Genomic DNA, 8,555 nt, shown 5'->3' on the forward strand with positions numbered 1-8,555 from the left:
TTTCTCCCTCTTGGATAACATCATTAGAAGTGACATTGGTCTCCCCGTGAAAAACCCACTCAGTGTATGTAGGATCCATACCTCGTTTCAGCAAGTGAAGATACACTTTTTTTTGGAGGAAGTGGCAAAGATAAATTCTTACAATCAACACAAGGACAACTGAACTCGGAAGGATTTCCAAGTTTCTGACAAACAGTATCTATGAAATTCTGCAAGGCATCCTGATATGGAAGATCATCCCTACATGAAAGAACGACGAAATAATTAAGCACGGTAATTACGTTATACAAGGGGGAAAACCAATGTAAAGAATGTAATATTCTACAGTGAACAACATATTAACCTTGGCCAATGAACCCAATCTTTATTCATCATTTGGAATGACTTGAATCTGCAAATCTGTTCAGTTCTTAAATCCATTTAAAAAAAGCCTTTGATGCAAAGATTAGTGTTCAACACTGGGATGGTGAAGGATCTGGCAGCATAGTAGGGAAGCACCTGTAGAATCAAAGATTAGTATTCCCACTCCAGCAATTCTATGATGCAAAGAATTCTCAGCATGAATGTAAACTTTGTAGTTATTGTTGTCATTTATGATGGGTAAAACAACACTAGTACTTTCAGAGGATTTTAGATGGCTGCAGGTGTAATCTATTTCAAATGCACAGTTGCATCTACTTCGCCAGATCTGCCAAAGAATGATATATAGCTGCCCTGCGATAGTCAATCTCCGTAACTTAAAATTTTTCTGAACCAAAACCTAACAGGGTAGGTGAGTTATGAACTAGTGTATATGGGAGCAGTAAGTCATGTACTTTGCGCACTAACTTATGAAGTGCAGAACAACATGGCAGAGTACTATGTGCTCGCAAAACTGCGAACCTACAGTAAAAAGAGCAATTGAGAACTCAGAAAACACAATTGTAGGCTGCTGTTAACTACAATTTAAATTAACTACAATTATAGAGCAAAATAACATGGAGTAACTAAAAGCAAAATGCAGGACATTAATATTCCGACATATTCAAAATACTAAACTATACTAGTATCACAATTTGAGTCCTTCAATTCTAGGTTCCAACTATAAAGCACAGTGACAAACTTCTCACCCTAGCGAAGAACTTCTCCAATCAAAAGAACAACAACCAGTCTTCAACGCTTATTGGAGATACCAGCGGTCTTATATATCTCTGTGACCAATAGTCCTGGTGTGTTGTCCATGGCCCATGTCTGAATGTTCAACTTAGGGATCCAAACGAGACACTCGCAGATTTGCAAGATGAAGAGGAAGAGTAAGAGGAAGAGTAAGAGAAAAATCTACATAACTCTAATCATGTGGAGCCTGATGTGGAAGAGGAAAATAATAATGGTAATGATGATGAACCTGAATTGGAGAATGGTAATAGTTACGATAATGAGGAAGGCGAAGAAGGTAAAGTAGGGATGAAAAGAAAATATGTTTCGCGTGGCCCAACCCAGATGCACTCATTGAAGTTAGATTCTTTTGATCCGAAGAAAACAGTTTCCTTCAACAGTAATGAACAGCCGATTGGTGATCCATCTGTGCAACTGGCCAGTGTGCTAGGGGTGCTTGTTCGGAAACTTTCGTTAACATTCAGGGATCGGAGACTTGTCCCTATTGAAGCCAAAGAAAACATATGAAAGATATTCTTGGTACGGTAATTGATAACACTTTAACTCTTTTCATTAGTCAACACCTATTTAATTTATAGCGCATTATAATTCAAATTATTTACTTTCATTTGTGGAACCGATTCATTGTGCCTGAGTGTTACAAAGACTACTATTTCAGCAAAATGGGAACTTATCTTAGAGAATCAAGGTCAAGGAAAGATGGTTTGGTACTTGACGCTTTGGATCGGCTCCAAGGGGAAGAAAAAAAGAAACAGTTGGAAAAGCTAATTCCCGGGACCATGACAGTTAGGGAGTGGGAAGAGTTTGTGAATCATGTAGACACTCTATTGATTTCAGAGTAAGTGTTTCTATTATAATGAATGACTATATATATTTATTAAAAACTTTAAAGTCTGTCGAATGATTTTTCTATTTTTCTATTCAGGTCAAAAGAATAAAAATGCAAGAAAATCGTTCAACGCTAATACAGTATCGTCAATGATGATTTTTCCCGTAGTGACAGTAATGCTGTCGCCTGAGTATAGATTGCCTCGCTCAACCCCGAAATCTAAGAAGATGGCAAGAGTTCAAGCTGTGATCGATGAGCTTGGGTTGCGTAAGGCAGCAAAGACCCTGATAGGAGATGAAGGTCATAGAGGCATCTCAGGTGAGTTGATACAATCCATGGTCCCATATTATTGTTTCTCGACGAGCCAACATCAGGACTCGACTCATCTTGTGCTTTCATGGTGGTGAAAGTCCTCCAACATATTGCTCGGAGCGGAAGAATAGTAATTATGTCGGTTCACCAACCTAGTTCTAGAGTTGTTGGCCTGCTCGACCATTTGACGTTCCTCTCGCAGGGACAAACAGTCTATTACGGGTCACCCACCAATCTCTCAATTTTCTTATCGGATTTCGGTTATCCTATCCCAGAAAATGAAGATAGAACTGAATTCATGCTTGATTTGTATCGTGAACTTGAAGGTGTACCTAGTGGGACACAAAGCATCGTAGAATTCAACAAATCGTGGCAAAAAGTACATAATCACTCTTTCGCTTCAGACAATCCCCATGGGTTGGAGGGTCTAAGCTTCGGAGAAGCAATAAGTGCTGTTATGGCAAGGAGAAAACCAGGGGCGGAGCTACTAGTGAGGTGGGTGGGTCATTGGACCCACCTAAATTTTGGTTAATCCTTACACGCATGAAAATGTGATTGCGAAGACAAACGATATAGCAGTCAAATTAAGGAAATAAATGAGTGAAAAAAGGCTAATTTATTGGATTTTCAGGCTTCAGTTGAACAATCTAGCTCTCTTCAACTGAACCTAGTTCTACTCTGTTTAAATAATCCTCAAAGTCTAATTTCCTTAAAAGAATCCACTCAAATATTAGTCGATGCAGACGGACAACAAAGATGAGAACACTGTGAAGGCTTATTATCATTCTTTGTTGGGCTCTTCTCAAGAACACATTATGCAGGATCGTTCTTGCTTCATGGAGTTTGCAGCATTGAAGAACCAAATTGTCTAATAACAATAATAAGTTATTAAACGGTACGCGAGTTATAACCCGAAAGGTGTCACTATCCATCCACAAAAAACCCGCCAAAATAAAAGTAATACAAAAATCCCAAAAAACAAAATTTTGATGAAACCTCATAGAATTTGACGAAACCAATTTTTGGTTTCATCATAAAATTTGATGAAAACAATTTTAAAATTTGAGGTTTTTCTATCAATTTTTTAAAATTTGGGTTTTGTTTATCAGTTTAGTTTAAGATGGAGTTTTAATGAATCTCAACATTTGAATGGGGTTTTTGTACTACAAGTTTGGTCACCTTGGATTTTTATGACTAGTTTTGTTATCGCTTCATATTTCTGTGTTGAAATGAGATGTTTACATCAAAATTTGTGGTGGGTATCCTTGTGATTAGTTATGATGCCAAAATTCTTTTTTTATTGCCCCACCCAACTACAAATCGTGGCTCCACCACTGGAGAAAACACATTTACAGGGACGTTAACTACTTTGCTCATACAGCAGCCATCTCAGACTTTGCAAATCCATTTTGGGTCGAAATCATTGTACTAGTGAAACGATGGTTAACAAACTCAAAACGAATGCCCAAACTGTTTCTTCTTCAAATTGGTGGTGTCGTGTTTGTAGGTTCTATTTTAGCTAGTGTGTTCTGGCAACTTGACAAAACACAACACGCGACACGGATAAGCACATGACCCATTCTTGGTATTCAGTTTAGGGAAAGCACACGTACTTTCGCTATAAAATGTAACCAGGATCGAGTTGTCTAGCTAGATATAGATTAGGTTTTAGATTCGAATGGTAACTGTATATATATAGAAGTCAACCCTGTGAGGAAAAACAAGGAAAGTTGATAGTAGCAGAAACTTTTCTCAAATCTACCTATATTTGATATCATTAATCTGCTAAAAAGATGGATAATAAGGTGGTGAACGTAGAAGACGAACTCGCCGAAGATATGGGAAAGTTGGTAGATGGTGATGCAAGAGTTTGGACAGAAGAGGAATTGCCTGTTGGTATAATTCGTGAGCCCATACCAAGACACGTCGCAGTGATCATGGATGGCAAACGAAGGTGGGCTAAAAAGAAAGACCTGGAACCTGTGTTAGGTAACAATGCCTCATCTCATAGTCTAAAGCTTCTCGCTGAATCATGTTGCAAATGGGGTATTAAGGTCTTGACTGTATTTGCATTCTCTACTGGGAACTGGGTTCGGCCTCAAGTCAGTCATTTCTCTTCCTCAACATATCTCTTTGAGCACTACTTTTTACGATCCACGTGTTTTTATGAATATTACCATGTACGTTTCCAGGTCGAGCTCGACTTTTTAATGAACACATTCGAAATATTTTTGAGAGACCTGAAGGTTTTCATCATGTAATATGTTAAATGCTTTGATGTACAAGTACGTTAATGATACCATTATAACTAACAAGTATAGTGCGCACGTAGAAATGAGGCTCGATTATCTATAATAAGGGACACCACAAAGCTACCAATTGGACTTCAAGATGCGATAACTAAGACAAGTGAAGCGACAAAGAACTACACGAAACTTCATGTGATTCTGGCAATTCACTATGGTGGAAGAGAAGACATTATACAAGCATGCCAAAGTCTTTGTCGCAAAGTAAACGATAATCTCATTGAACCAAAAGACATCAATGAGAACCTAATCAAACAAGAACTTGAAACAAAGTTAACTGAATTCCCTTACCCTGATCTACTGATCAGAACTAGTGGTGAACATAGGCTCAGTAACTTCTTAAGGTGGCAATTAGCTTATACTGAACTTCACTTTGAGGAATGTCTCTGGCCTGATTTCGGGGAGAAAGAATTTGTGAAGGCATTACGCTAGTTCCAAGGAAGACAGAGGCGATATGGAGGACAAGGTTTAGATGAAGACAGGTTCGGAGAGGATAGTCATGATCAATTACACTAAGCATGAAGAAACGTATTTATGGGTATTAAAGGACTACTTGTGCTTGTTTTAGCGCTTCTTAATGTGCAGAACTTTGTGGCATTGTGTTTAATTCATAAAGGAGATATCTTTCATTCATTCCTTCACATTTACTCTATGTTTGCTTAGTTTACCAATTTCTATGTTATTTTTTCATACTTAATCCAAAATGAAAGCCCTGCAGACGCCTCATTTTAGTAAAGATGCATACTCATATTTGAATTATGTAATTTTTTTTATTTATTTTTTTGTAAGATAAAATGCATTCAAAGAAAACTAACTTAGGGAGTTAGTAACCCTTACAACTTGGTGAGTAGAGCCATCTAATGTTAGGCCGGGGAGATCGACTTTAACATTTGATTTATCTACTTCTAAACACTACGGGAAAAAACATCATTGACGACACAAGATAAGAGTTGCAGTACCCCTACGACAACTCCATTTCATGCATTGTGGAACGGGGGTATTGTAGAAAGTCCAAGTTTTTCTACAATGGATGACAAGTGTTGTAAAGGGTGATGTGATTCATGGTTCGACAATAGTTTGTCAATGTTGTGATTCTCTTTCGATTTTTTTTGATAACCTAACACAACTCTTGCTTGTATTGTAGAACAATCGTGGACAACATAAGTAGTATATCGTAGAAACATATACAACAACAATTACCAGTATTATGAATAATATTTGCACAACACTTGTATGAATTGTCGAACTATCTTGGACAGCACCTGGTTATGTCGTAAAGACATTTTTCACAACCTTTGGTATGTGTAGTTGAAATATGGAATACAACTCTTATTAGAAGTTGTGTGCATAAAACTATTTTGAAAAAAATAATTATAGCTGAAACCGAATTGCATGAATTGCCGAAAGTATTTCACATTCACATTAACATGCCAGTGTAGCACATTTACATTCATTCAAGTTAACCTACCACTCCAATTGCATTACCTAGCTAACTTCAAATCACCTTGTATGAAAGTGTGTTGAGCAACGAAAGAAAATAAAATGATAGATTCTTTGAACATGACTAAAAATATCATATAAATCGTAAAACACAGATATTGGCCGTCCCTACAAATATGACAGTAGCATACACGTTCCAGTATGGTAGTCTGGGTTACATTGCTAAATGGAAATGATCCGTTTTTGCTGCACACTCTCTTCTTGGTAAACCTAACACCGTTTTTGCTGCACACTCACATAGTGGTAGATGATACCGTAGAGGCACTGGCTTAGACATGAAGTGTCGTAGTTCTCAACGAAAGCCTACAGGAGAAGAGTGTCATTTAGCAATACAAAGTAACAGTCAAAATTTTATAATACAAAGTAACAGTCAACCTAAGAGTGTCATTTAACAATACCTTACACTGAAACTAACCTTTCCAAGTCCTAGAGAGGGTTCACCGTTAGGTTGTGGACGGGGGATGACAATATTCATCAATGTACCTGCAATCGCAAAATGTACGAGTTAGAAACAAATTATTCTGAAGGTCCAAAAGTGTAAACTAGTGGTTTAATTGGGGCGTGAAATCAAATATTTCCAAAGGCTGCGAAACACAAAAAAAACAAAAGCTCGAATATAAGAAACAAAGACATTAACTTACCAAATTTTCCACCTTCTACCCTCATATCTTCCAAAATATCTTCATACTCTTCATCATCTTTAAGCTCATCTGCAGTAACCACCTCTGTCAGGCATACGACCTTGGTAGCAATGCCACCTCCATTACCACCACCTAGACCACCTCCGGTTTGTAACAATTGCCTCTGCCAAAGAAAACAAGAAAACTCATCCCCTGCTGTCAACTGCACTACACAACCACCATTCCAGACATCCTCCTCAAAGCATTAATTGCATCAACATCTGCAGCTTGACAACCTAGCCATGGCAGCAGCATCACAGTCACAGCACCAATATCCTAATCCATTCTCCTCAAATCTATCAGCTGAATCCATCTGAGCTTTAACTGCAGTCCATTCATGTGCTACTGCAATAGCTCAACACCACCAGTTTCATGAGACATACATTCCCTTCTTCACAGCCATCATACCAACATTCCCCATTACCATTTCACATCACTCCATTCATCTTGCTTCCAAATGTCCTAACATACAACTAGGTTCGCAGGACATTCATTGTATTGCGGCATCTTCATCACCAACTGCAATCCCATTTTTATCTCAAGACTCAGTTTCAGCCATATTCATTTCAATTAAGAAAAAATACAAGAAAGATAAGCTGTAACTAATTCCATGCTCAAGTAGCCAAAATTGAGATGAACAGCCAACGAGAATAGCAATATCAAGATTATGAAATTTTTTAAATCATCATATTATTTAAAAAGCTCGGCTTCTAATGACATCAAGATCCATCTCAGTAGGATCAGTTGCTTGCAACTCTACCTGAATTTCGTCAAGCTCTCTCTTGAAACTCTCCTATGAACTCGCGTAAATCATCTCGGTCCTCACTCTTGTGGTATCATGAGACCTTCAAAACACAATAATGAGACAAAGGTTACTCACAGTTCTAACCCTGACCAGAATTCCTATCAGACAACAAAAAACACAGTTGCAAAAGTTATCAATAGATGAAGAAAACCTTTCTCTTTTGGCAATTCTCATAGCTTTCAGCTGACTCGCCAAGCTTCTCCAGAATAATTTTCTTTTGCTTATCCTTATCTTCAATTTTGTACACAACAAAACGGAAAGTCCTTTTTTCCTTCAATTCCAAAAACCTTTGTTTGCAATCATCGTGCCAGCAATCCCCGACGATGCATTATCCTAATACAAAAAATTCAATCCACAATTCAAAATCAATACCAATCCACTATATCCACATACCAAAATCAATACGAATCCAAATACAGGACCAACAAGAATCTATACCGAATACAAAATTCCAACCTCCTCTCCCATTCTTCTCCATATCTTCCTCTTTCTCTTCCTCCTCTTTGATTTCAAATTCACTTTCCTGCTCATATTCAGAAGAACCAGGTTGCTGTGCTTGTTGTTTCGTCCTCTCCCATTCTTCTCATTCACCCCTGATTACTTTAATTGTCTTAAAATCCTCCTCTGAGATTCACAGCAAACCCTAATACAATTTCTGCCTATAACGACCATTACCATCTTCATCACTGCCAACATCAACTACCGATCACTTCTAGGGTTCGGTTATGGGAATTGGGATGAGGTTCTAGATTGAGAAGAAGATTTTGATGAATCGAGAACTTCTAGAGATGGAAGAATTAAGTTATGTGATGAAGATTTGAAGAAAACTTGAGTTAGGGCCGCCGTTGATTGTTACCGAGAAGAAATTTGGTTTTGTGTAACTTGAATCAGTGATGGGGTTGATTAGAATTTGGTTCAGATCTGGATTTGATGAGCTGCTACTATTGACTGTTGTGGATGAGAGAAAG

At 37.8% G+C, this 8,555-nt stretch overlaps 1 long non-coding RNA gene and 1 pseudogene across 2 annotated transcripts; one reads left to right on the forward strand and one right to left on the reverse strand.

The window, feature by feature from the left end:
• The first annotated feature begins 4,089 nt into the window (after nucleotides 1–4,089).
• On the forward strand, nucleotides 4,090–5,118 carry LOC113351044 (annotated as a pseudogene).
• Nucleotides 5,119–5,973: 855 nt separating this feature from the next.
• LOC113347673 lies at nucleotides 5,974–7,290 on the reverse strand. 2 transcript variants are annotated; one of them, XR_003359176.1, is made up of 3 exons: nucleotides 6,744–7,290; nucleotides 6,501–6,585; nucleotides 5,974–6,405 (listed from the first exon to the last, which is right to left on the reverse strand). It is a non-coding gene; the product is annotated as an uncharacterized LOC113347673 (long non-coding RNA). The 2 variants fall into 2 exon arrangements; XR_003359175.1 differs by having other exon boundaries at nucleotides 5,974–6,585.
• Nucleotides 7,291–8,555: the final 1,265 nt, after the last annotated feature.

This window comes from Papaver somniferum, chromosome 2 (genome assembly GCF_003573695.1).
Source record: "Papaver somniferum cultivar HN1 chromosome 2, ASM357369v1, whole genome shotgun sequence".
NCBI classification, from domain to species: domain Eukaryota; kingdom Viridiplantae; phylum Streptophyta; class Magnoliopsida; order Ranunculales; family Papaveraceae; genus Papaver; species Papaver somniferum.